This window comes from Podarcis muralis, chromosome 5 (assembly GCF_964188315.1).
Source record: "Podarcis muralis chromosome 5, rPodMur119.hap1.1, whole genome shotgun sequence".
In the NCBI taxonomy this organism is placed as follows: Eukaryota; Metazoa; Chordata; class Lepidosauria; order Squamata; family Lacertidae; genus Podarcis; species Podarcis muralis.
In genome coordinates this window covers 5,309,280-5,320,902 of record NC_135659.1, presented here as the reverse complement: position 1 = coordinate 5,320,902, position 11,623 = coordinate 5,309,280, and the positions used below count along the sequence as shown (strand labels likewise).

General features: G+C 43.9%; 1 long non-coding RNA gene across 2 annotated transcripts; it reads left to right on the top strand.

The window, feature by feature from the left end:
• Nucleotides 1–307: 307 nt before the first annotated feature.
• LOC144327744 (uncharacterized) lies at nt 308–11,212 on the top strand. Of its 2 annotated transcripts, XR_013392831.1 has the most exons (4): nt 308–413; nt 1,193–1,351; nt 8,759–8,893; nt 10,371–11,212. It is a non-coding gene; the product is annotated as an uncharacterized LOC144327744 (long non-coding RNA). The 2 variants fall into 2 exon arrangements; XR_013392832.1 differs by lacking the exon at nt 8,759–8,893 and having other exon boundaries at nt 309–413; nt 10,371–11,205.
• Nucleotides 11,213–11,623: the final 411 nt, after the last annotated feature.

Below are 11,623 nucleotides of genomic sequence, written 5' to 3'. Positions count from 1 at the left end.
CACATACTATTAATTTCTATCATTCTCATTTTGCTTTTGTTTTGCTTTTTCCCTCCCCGCCCCCAAACAGGCTTCCCTTCTCCGCTTTAGCTGAACCTCCCGCATTCTCTCCTTCAACTGCGAGCGCGCGTCTCCTGCAGCATCTCTATGTCCCACTAGGCGCAGTTAGCTCCGCCTAACTACTGGCGACGCATGCGCAGTCTGCCGCGACGCCGTTGGAGGCTAGTATGGCGAGGGCAAAGGGGGCGGGGCCGCGCTCTTCTCAGCCACGCCGCCGTGCCTTATACTTGAGTAGCTCCGCCTAACTGCTGGCAGCGCATGCGCAGCTTTCCTCCGCGCTGCCGTTGGCGAGCAGCCTTGTGGGGCCGGCGGGGCGCAAGATGGCGGCGGTGCTGCAGGCGGCGTCTCGTCAGGTGAGGGTCGCGGTCGCGCGTGTCTCCTCCTGGGGGGCCGCCCTTTCCCCCGCGCCGGGGTGGCCTCGGCTGCGGGTTGTCAAGTTTCAGCCCCGTCAGAGACGGAGCCGCGCCTGGCGGGTGTTTCGCCTCCCCGCAAGCGGGTTGTTTTGTGCGCCGCCTTTCTCCCGAGAGGGGCTCGAGGCGGCTGACAGATCGGGAACGTAGAAAAGGCGACAATTAGAAAGCACACAGAGTCCTTTCCAGGCCTGTGCTCGGGGGGGGGGGGGGGTGAAGGACACAAGCGTCTCATTTCGCTTGGAGAGGTGTCAGCTGCTGTGGAGGTTGCCCTTGGGGGACAGAAAGCCGGGATTTCGTCCCGTGGGTTATTGGGCCCCAAACAGAAGCCCACACCAAAGTCTGTCTCCCTCCACGCCGCCAGAATAAACTCAGGAATGTAAATAGTCTTTTGCTTGGTTGCCTGTAGGAAATATTGTACTGCAGTGCCTTCTGCTAGCCAGGCATGCATTCCCCCTGAGTCACCCCATCGGGGTGCTACAAATTACAAACAATTGTGTCTCCAGGTGGGTAGGCTAGTAAATTATTTGTGGGCTCACACTTTTGTGGTCTTTCCCTCCCAAGACTAAATCTGGAAAAACGTTTGTCAGCAAATCAGGTAAAAGTATAATTAGATTTTTTAAAAGAACAGATGCACTGATGAATATCTGGACGCTTGCATCTGATTACTTGCACAAAATGTACCACACTTTGACCCCGATTTATTTTTGTTGTAATAATAGATCTTCCGCATCCCATGTGTTGGACAAGTAAGGGGTTATTATGTTGACTGGAGGATGGTACGTGATGTTAAGAGAAGGAAGATGGCTTTTGAATATGCAGATCAGAGGCTGCGGCTGAATTCCCTTAGGAAAAACAAAATTTTGCCCAAAGAACTCCAGGTAAGATGAAAATACTGTTTTAAGATATTCTTGATTGTAGCAATGAACCAGGCATCTCCTCCCCATCTACATCACAGATTCAAAAATATATTTTATTTCAGTATGATATAACCATTGTAGGTTATGAACAGGTTATGAATAGAATCATCTCCTGATTCATTTCCCACAGTTCATCCATTGCTTTTTACATACTTTTTTAGTCATTGGTTTATCCAATTTCTATTCTTCCCAGGAGCTAAAGTCCACTAAGCAAATAATAGTATGGAAGCAGCTAGCCAGATATGTGCAGTTACAGTATTACACAGAGGATCAGTTTGGAATGCAACCTACTGCTTGGGAATCCTGTAATTTTTTTTAAGTTATTGTGTCTTTGTTGTGGTGGGTTCCCTGAAGTGGCATCTATTATGCATTGAAAACCTTTCACATGGTGTCCTTCAGTTAAAAATTCCAGGCAGTTTTTTACTGGTTATTCTGTTCCAGACTGTAAAAGGTAAAGGTACCCCTGCCCGTATGGGCCAGTCTTGACAGACTCTAGGGTTGTGCGCCCATCTCACTTAAGAGGCCGGGGGCCAGCGCTGTCCGGAGACACTTTCCGGGTCACGTGGCCAGCGTGACATCGCTGCTCTGGCCGGCACGGAAACGCCGTTTACCTTCCCGCTAGTAAGCGGTCCCTATTTATCTACTTGCACCCGGGGGTGCTTTCGAACTGCTAGGTTGGCAGGCGCTGGGACCGAGCAGCGGGAGCACACCCCACCGCGGGGATTCGAACCGCCGACCTTTCGATCGGCAAGCCCTAGGCGCTGAGGCTTTTACCCACAGCGCCACCCGCATCCTGTTCCAGACTGTACTCTTTCTTAAATTTAAAAGGCATCATGAAAGCTCTTTTGTTTTCCATATGCTTTTAGAATTTAACTGTTGGTTGTTCTCCATAGTGATTCAGTCCTTTTACAAAATTCCTTTTTCTTTTTCTAAATGTATTGTCGTAGGTAGTATTTTTGTTGAGTACCTGTGTACATGTGGCATTTGAATGCTTCAGGAACAAACTGCTAATTGTTAAGGAAAACAACACTTGTGTTATAGTAATTTAAAGTCTTAACCAATTTATTACAACACTAGGGCTGACCTGCCCTCCGCCATTCCTCACCCATTAACTTCCTAGACCTTCCCCTTCCCACATCATGCAACTACAGTGATACCTCGCAAGACGAATGCCTCGCAAGACGGAAAACTCGCAAGACGAAAGGGTTTTATGTTTTTTGAGCTGCTTCGCAAGACGATTTTCCCTATGGGCTTGCTTTGCAAGACGGAAACGTCTTGCAAGTTTGTTTCCTTATTCTTAACACCGTTAATACAGTTGCGACTTGACTTCGAGGAGCAACTCATAGCACGCAGTGTGGTAGCCTTTTTTGAGGTTTTTGAAGACTTTGGTGATTTTTGAAGCTTTTCCAAAACTTTCCCGACACCGTGCTTCGCAAGACGAAAAAAATCGCAAGACAAAACTCGCGGAACGAATTAATTTCGTCTTGCGAGGCACCACTGTACTAAGATTGCTTTTCACATTCCCATTTCTGAAGCGGCTTCTCTCTCCAGTTTTGCAACCCTGCTTTGCACTCTTTTTTACCTTCGCCCCATGTCCATGCTTCTTCCCTCTCCTTTTGTGCAAGCAGCCTCGCACACAAACTTCCCACACAGTAACATCCTGAATCTACCTCCTCCTATGCACCCTTTTCATCTTCTGCCCAGGTATGAAGCCACCATCCCTTTCATCTTCCACCCTATTCCCTCGCCTCCTACTCCCTCTTTTTTCGCAAACCCCCTTGCACCCCCAATTTCATGGATCACGGAGCCCAAGAAAGTAAAATCTCTCACTGCCTCCATTTCTTCCCCTTCTATTTGCCAGGAGGTGATGGGACCAGTGGCCATGATCTTCGTTTTTTTGATGTTGAGCTTCAGACCATATTTTGCGCTCTCCTCTTTCACCCTCATTAAAAGGTTCTTTAATTCCTCCTCACTTTCTGCCATCAAGGTTGTGTCATCTGCATATCTGAGGTTGTTGATATTTCTTCCGGCAATCTTAATTCCAGTTTGTGATTCATCGAGCCCAGCCTTTCGCATGATGTATTCTGCATATAAATTAAATAAGCAGGGAGACAAAATACAGCCTTGTCGTACTCCTTTTCCCAATTTTGAACCAATCAGTTGTTCCATATCCAGTTCTAACTGTAGCTTCTTGTCCCACATAGAGATTTCTCAGGAGACAGATGAGGTGATCAGGCACTCCCATTTCTTTAAGAACTTGCCATAGTTTGCTGTGGTCGACAGTCAAAGGCTTTTGCATAGTCAATGAAGCAGAAGTAGATGTCTTTCTGGAACTCTCTAGCTTTCTCCATAATCCAGCGCATGTTTGCAATTTGGTCTCTGGTTCCTCTGCCTCTTCTAAATCTAGCTTGCACTTCTCGATCCACATACTGCTTGAGCCTTCCTTGTAGAATTTTAAGCATAACCTTGCTAGCGTGTGAAATGAGTGCAATTGTGCGGTAGTTGGAGCATTCTTTGGCACTGCCCTTCTTTGGGATTGGGATGTAGACTGATCTTCTCCAATCTTCTGGCCACTGCTGAGTTTTCCAAATTTGCTGGCATATTGAGTGTAGCACCTTAACAGCATCATCTTTTAAAATTTTAAATAGTTCAGCTGGAATATCATCACTTCCACTGGCCTTGTTATTTGCAGTGCTTTCTAAGGCCCATTTGACTTCACTTTCCAGGATGTCTGGCTCAAGGTCAGCAACCACACTACCAGGGGTGTACGAGGCATCCATATCTTTCTGGTATAATTCCTCTGTGTATTCTTGCCACCTCTTCTTGATGTCTTCTGCTTCTGTTAGGTCCTTACCACTTTTGTCCTTTATTATGGTAATCTTTGTTAATTAGATTAGTCTTAATAAGGTTATGATTTATGTTTGTTTGTCTATTTGTCTGTGTGTTTAAATTTTTGTGAAAAAAATTGTTGTTCAGACCAAGCTGGATTCCTGCCTAATAGACACCAGAAAGACAATGTTCGTCATATACTAAACATTATTGAGTATCTGGATATGAGAATTGACATTCCAGCTGCATTAATCTTCATAGACGCTGAAAAAGCCTTTGATAACGTTTCCTGGGACTTTTTAACACAATGTATGGTTAAGGCCGGCATAGAAGGCTCATTTATGAAAGGTATTAAGGCTATATATTCTGAACAACAGGCCAGGCTGATCATAAATAATAACTTGACCAAACCCTTTAAGATCATGAAAGGTACAAGGCAGGGCTGCCCATTGTCTCCCTTGCTCTTCATAGTTGTATTAGAGGTGATTGCAAATAGAATAAGAGAGACAGCAAACGTGAAGGGAATAAGAATTGGGAAGAAAGAATTTAAGATAAAGGCGTATGCCGATGACCTGGTCCTGTCCCTGGAGAACCCAGTGGACAGTGCAGGAAAGGCGATAGAATTATTGGAGGAATTTGGCAGACTGTCCGGATTCAGATTAAATAGGAAGAAAACAAAGATCTTAGTAAAGAATATGGATGATCAGGATAAAAACCAGTTGGAAAAAAACATCGGGATTAAAATCGTGAATAAAGTAAAATATCTGGGAATTTGGCTGTCACCGAAAAATATAAATTTGGTTGAAGATAATTATAATAAGGTTTGGCATGAAATTAAAAAAGACTTGGATACCTGGCATAGGCTGCAACTCTCTTGGACAGGAAGGATGGCAGCAATTAAGATGTGCATCCTCCCGAGATTACTGCTCCTGTTCCAAAATATCCCGATAATAAAAGGCACCTCCTGCTTTGGGAGCTGGCAAAAAACCCTGTCCAAGTTTATTTGGCAGGGGAAGAGAGCCAGAATAAAACTTAAATATTTAACAGATGCAAGAGAAAGGGGTGGCTTTGCAGTCCCAAATATAAGGCTCTACTACGAGGCAGCTTGTATATGCTGGATAAAGGAGTGGGCTACCCTCAGGAATACAGACCTATTAGATCTGGAAGGTTTCGATATTAGGTTTGGGTGGCACGCCTACCTATGGCAGGAGAAAAGTGGGGTCCATAGAGGTTTTACCAACCACATAGTTAGAGGCTCACTATTGGAAGTGTGGAATAGGTATAAAAAAGTGTTGGAAAAAGGTATCCCGTGGTGGCTCTCCCCACTTGACATTATTAAAATAAAAAAAATAAATATGTCAGGTGAAAGATGGACGTATGAGGATCTCTTAGTAAAGACAGAAGAAGGGTGGAAGATGAAGTCGTACGAAGAGCTGAAAGGAAAGATAAAAGAATGGTTACATTTTCATCAGATTAATGCACTGTGGGGTGAGCATAAGAAACTGGGGGTGAATGAAAAAAAATCGAGATTCCAGTTGGAAATTTTAGAGAGTAATGACAAACTCCTATCCAAAACATACAAACAACTATTAGAATGGGATACCAAAGAGGATTTGGTGAAGGGAGCTATGATAAAATGGGACAGAGACCTCGGATATAATATCGATTATAATAAATGGCAGACACTCTGGAGGAAAGGTATGAAATTTACAGCGTGTACAGCTCTTTGTGAAAATCTAGAGAAAATGATGTACCGCTGGTATTTGACCCCAGCAAAGTTAGGAAAAATGTATAAATCTGTAGACAATACCTGCTGGAGATGTAAAGATAAGGTTGGGACCTTTTTCCATACCTGGTGGACCTGTGATGTAGTGAAGGAATTCTGGAATCGGATTTATGAGGAACTGAAGAAAATTTTGAAGTATAATTTTCCCAAAGCCCCTGAGTTGTTTCTTTTAGGGATGATCAGTGAGGAAATTAAGAAATCAGACCAATCCTTTGTTCAATATGCTATGGCCGCGGCAAGGATCCTAATAGCGCAAAAATGGAAATCTCCTGATGTACCTACGATTGATGAGTGGCAATTGAAGTTGTACCAATATATTGATTTAGCTAGATTAACACAAAAAATAAGGCAAAACCATACCGTTAAACTAAAAGATGATTGGATCAAATTTCTAAATTATTTTGAGACAAATATAGGAATTAATAACTTATCAGTAGACGATAAGTAAAGCTTTCGATGTATTAAGTCAATGACAGTTTCACTGCGGAAGTGATGTAAGGATATGTACTCCAAGACCGAGATGAATGGAAGTTAACTACTTGGTAGTTCTTTTTTCTTTTTTTCTTTTTTTCTTTTTTTTTGGTCTTTTTCGGGGTTTTTTTTTTTGTGATGTTTGTATACATATATGTATATATTTGTACTGGTATTTTAGAATGTAATTTGTATCTGCTCTGAATAAAGGATTTAATAAAAAAAAAAAAAAATAAATTTTTGTGAAAAAAACAATAAACAATAAATTTTTTTGGGGGGGAGAAAACACTACATTTCCCAGCACCCCACAAAATGAGCCCTCAGCGCCCTAACCTGCTGGGTTAAGATATCGCCAAAAACCCAAGGTCAGCCGAATCATTACAAAGGGCGCTAAGCTGCGGGGGAAAGCCTCTGCAACGTTTGTCGAGAAAACACTATGTTTCGCCAAATGCTTGGAGAAGGCCCCATGTGACATTTGGCAGTGAAAAAACTACATTTCATGGCGCCCCACAATATGAACCCTCGACACCCTTACCTGCAGCGTAAAGATTTCGCCAAAAATATGACATTATCCGATTAACTCCAAAGCGGTGCTCCAGGAAGAGCCCCTGTAAAAATACGTTTCACAGCTCCCCCCCAAAAAAAAAAAACACGAGCCATCAGCACACTAAACATTAGTTTCAATATTTCGCCAAAAATCTGGGGTTGTCTGACTAACTCCAAAGCAGAGCCATATGCTGTAACAAGGCCCCATGCAACATTTGGCAGTGAAAACACTATGTTTTCCTGCACCCCACAAAATCAGCCCTCGGCGCCCTAACCCTCAGGATCAAGATTTTGCCAAATATCACCACTGGAGAGAGACCTGTTGCATAATGTAAAAGTGCTGTCTAAAATGTATAAGATATTATGGGAAAGGGATTCCTGCGCTGAGCACTGGCAAAATGGCCCGTCCAATGTTTAGCAGTGAAAACCGCACGTTTCACAGCGCCCCACAAAATGAGCCTTTGGCGCTCTATCCGAAAACCTGACGTCATCCAATTAACTCTAAAGCAGCGCCAAACTGGGGAAATTGCCCCCCTGCAACATTTGGCAGTGAAAATAGATAGAAGTCAGTGCTTTATACGGTTCAGCCATCAGGCGTAGCAATGCACAAAGATTAAAGCCACGATAGCCAGCTCTGAAAAGCTGGTGTGGTTTGTGTTTTCTGAGGCATAGCCATGAGGCTTGGAGTTAATGACTTGTAACACATCACAGTCATGTTGACACCATGAATCATGTTGACACGATTAAGCGCTTCTACGCATGCGCAAGTGGCGAAACACGGAAGTAACCCTTTCCGGTACTTCCGGGTCGCCGTGGGACCCAACCTGAAAAAAGGTAACATGAAGCAAACGTAACATAGGTATGACTGTACTGGAAGAAGCAAAGATCTCCCGTGTCAAAGCAATGATTCTTCAACATCAACTTCACTGGACTGGTCATGTTGTGCAGATGCCTGATTCTTGTCTTCCAAAGAAACTACTCTATTCCAAACTTTAAAATGGAAAGCGTAATGCTAGTGGTCAACAAAAGAGGTTTAAAGACTCTATCAAGGCAAATCTTTAAAAATGTAGTATAAACACCGACAACTGGGAAACACTAGCCTGCCAGTGCCCCAATTGGAGAACAGCTTTTACCAAAGGTGTCATGTGCTTTGAAGACGCTCGAACTCAGGACGAAAGGAAGACATGTGCTAAGAGGAAGGCATGCTTGGCAAACCCTCACAGTGATCAACTCCCGCCCGGAATCCAATGTCCCCACTGTGGAAGGACGTGGGGATCCAGAATTGGCCTCCACAGTCACTTACGGACTCACTGTTAAGACCGTGTTCGTGGAAGACAGTATTACTCGGCTACAAATGATCACCAAAGAAGAACAGTATTTGAAAGAATGGATTCCATATACAGTGGTACCTCAGGTTAAGAACTTAATTTGTTCTGGAGGTCTGTTCTTAACCTGAAAGTGTTGCAAGAGACTTAGTAGCTTTTTCTTCTAGATTCCATCTAAATTGCACGCAGAATAAATACTGACCTCTAGGGCTATGAAGTGGTGTTTGGGTAAGTTTATGGTTCTTCTGCTCCTGGTCACTCACCTGTCTGTGGTCCTCAAAGATTTCTTGGTCCCACAGCAGGGAGTAATCCAGAGCATTTGGAAGTTAATCCCTGTTACCTATGTTCCTCAGAGATAATATGATAGATGGTAGCTATCGTTAATCACCACTTAATTATCTCTGTTGACAGAGTCTCAACAGAAATGACTAACCAGCCACGATGCCTTCCTGGAACTCTCAGTAATAATGCAATTGTCCAAATATTGGAAATCCCTATTCAATAGGAATTGTTGGGTGTATTGTTGACGAGATCACTGCAGAACACGTGAGTAACATTTGGCTCTGTGCTACTCAAACTTTGGCTGCAAACCTGCATTCATTGTGATTTGTTTGCAGAGAGGTTAGATGATGAGGCAACAAAACACTACCCCACATTTTCCAGTGCATTTTCTTTTAACTTTTCTTTTCACAAGAAGTCCATTTGGGGGGAAATAGGGTTGTTCTGCAGGACTAGGTACAACCTGAATATGCTGGTATGTGATTGAACATTCCCTCCAGTACTTTGGCCACCTCATGAGAAGAGAAGACTCCCTGGAGAAGACACTGATGCTGGGAAAGATGGAGGGCACAAGGAGAAGGGGGCGACAGAGGACGAGATGGTTGGATAGTGTTTTCGAGGTTACCAGCATGAGTTTGACCAAACTGCGGGAGGTAGTGGAGGACAGAGGTGCCTGGCGTGCTCTGGTCCATGGGATCACGAAGAGTCGGACACGACTAAACGACTAAACAACAACAACAACAATTAACATTGTTATGTGACTTCCTTGTATCCCCCTGGTTGGATTTCAGTGCATATCATTTTAACGGTTTTCCAAATCAATATTCTTATAAAATTAACTTAATCACTTAACATCTTTCTTACTTCCCAGTTCAGTATTAAACATATTAATTCATCACATATTACATATTTAAATCCTACGCCTATCCGCTATATGCAAGCTTTTTCCAATTAGTTTAACTTAACATATTTAACTAAATAGTCATTAAATTTTGTCCATTCTTCCTGATACTCCTCCTCCTTCTGGTCAGGGACTCTTCCAGTCAGATCGGCTAGCTCCGAAAAATCCATCATCTTCATCTGCCATTCTTCCACTGTTGGTACTTCTTGCGTTTTCCAATTCTTAGCTAACAAAATTCTTGCTGCAGGTGAGTGTCCCACCGGGCGAAATGGGATGTACCCCCCCCCCCTCAAGCTCAGGATTCCAGAACTAACAACTGTCAGTTGGGAGGGACGGAAGGCAAGGACCCACAGCCCAGGTGGGGCTCGCTAGCTTGGAGAGGAGGTGTGCGATTCCTCAGCTGGAGTAGATGCAGGACAGTTGAGGCTCACATGCCTCATCACCGCAGAAGCTATCACTGGAAAGCTGTCCTGGCCAGGCCTGTGTCCTTTGGCTCCAGTTGGGAGTGAAACGGATGACGTCTGATTTTGGGCGAATTTTTTTTAAAAAAAAATAATTATGATTTTCAAGTTTATACATTTCAATAATTTTGCAGTCATTTTCACATTTCAAAACTTGACTTCCTTCCCCCTCTTTCTGCAGTTCCTTAAATTGACTCTTCATATCTTATGCATATCCAAATTACCTTAATTTCTTTATTTATGCATCTGCTTTAAATATATAATCTTATTAAACTGCAGGTTATTCCAATAATCCTGCCAATGTTCTTATCTGTTTACAGTTTGTAACTATTCATTAAACCATTTCCATTCTTTAATAAAAAGTTTGTTCTCTTGCTCCTAGAAATGGTCAGCATGCGACAGAGGCCACATCCTGGGAACGGATTTGACTGGCCACCTAAACCAAGTGAGGGCAGCCAAGGAGTCTCAAATGCTCAGGAACTTCCCCTGTGTGCCAAGACAGGCTCCAGCAGATTAAGCGGACAAGACCAAGCGTGGGCCCAGTGGTCAAGAAGGTGGTTTCTGCAATGCTGTGGAGGGAAGTGAGGGGCAGATGGGGCTCATCCACCTATAAAGATAGCCCAGCGAGGAGAAGGAAAACTCTGATCCTAATTTGCCTTGTGGGATATCTTTGGGAGCTGAAAAGGCTAAGGAGTAATCCCTACACAAATCTGGACTGGAGTCCCTCAGGCAGTTGGATGGCGCTGTTTACAACCCCTTCTGACAACTCCTGCAGCCCAACTGGTGCCTAACTCTGCTTTCCTTGGAGACACATGTTGTCATCTGGGAAGCCCAGGACCTCCAGACACACTGCCCAGTCTTGCTCCCTGGAGAGGTCACTTTGGGACTGCTGACACCGTTGCTTGACTTTGACCTCACCCCCGGAGGCGCACTCCATTGCTTCTCAAGACAGACAAATGCCAGCATTAAAAAACTATTTGAAAGAATTTTATTTCATTCACAAAAGACAATCTGGCATGTGATTAGGACAGTGGTTTTCAGACAACGGGTGACACGTTTATTGATCCAGTTTGGAAGTCTCTGTCTTGTCTTCGCACATGCGCAGTTCCATCTAGGAGCAACAACAAGGGAAGGAGCCAAACTGTCGACTCCTGCAGCGAGACTCAGGATTTCCACTCATGCTCACAAACGTAGGAAAAAGCACCGCCTAGGATAAAAGGATGATCACAGAATAGCATGTTTGTAAAGGAACTTGATTAGAATAATAATAATGATTTTATTTTTCTATTTGGGTTTGTGGGGAAGGGGGGGGACTGGGTCTTGGTGGGGAGGGAGATCTGTGCTGGAGCTGCTGGCCTCACTGCTGTCGCTGCCCGGAAGAGAAAAGAAGAGAAAAGATTTTTAATCTTTCCATTTATTATTATGTTGACAACCCATCTTTCCTTCAAGGATCTTCAGGTGGCTTACGCTATTCTCCCTTTCTTTAATTATACTTACTTCCTCATTCCATTTCTCTTCCAATATCTCTTCCTCCTCCTCCTCGCAGACCAGGGGGTGGATTTTAGGGGCACGACAGCAGGAGGCCAGCAGCTCACACAGCCTGCCGCACTGGCCATTCTCTCTTTCAACAGCCTT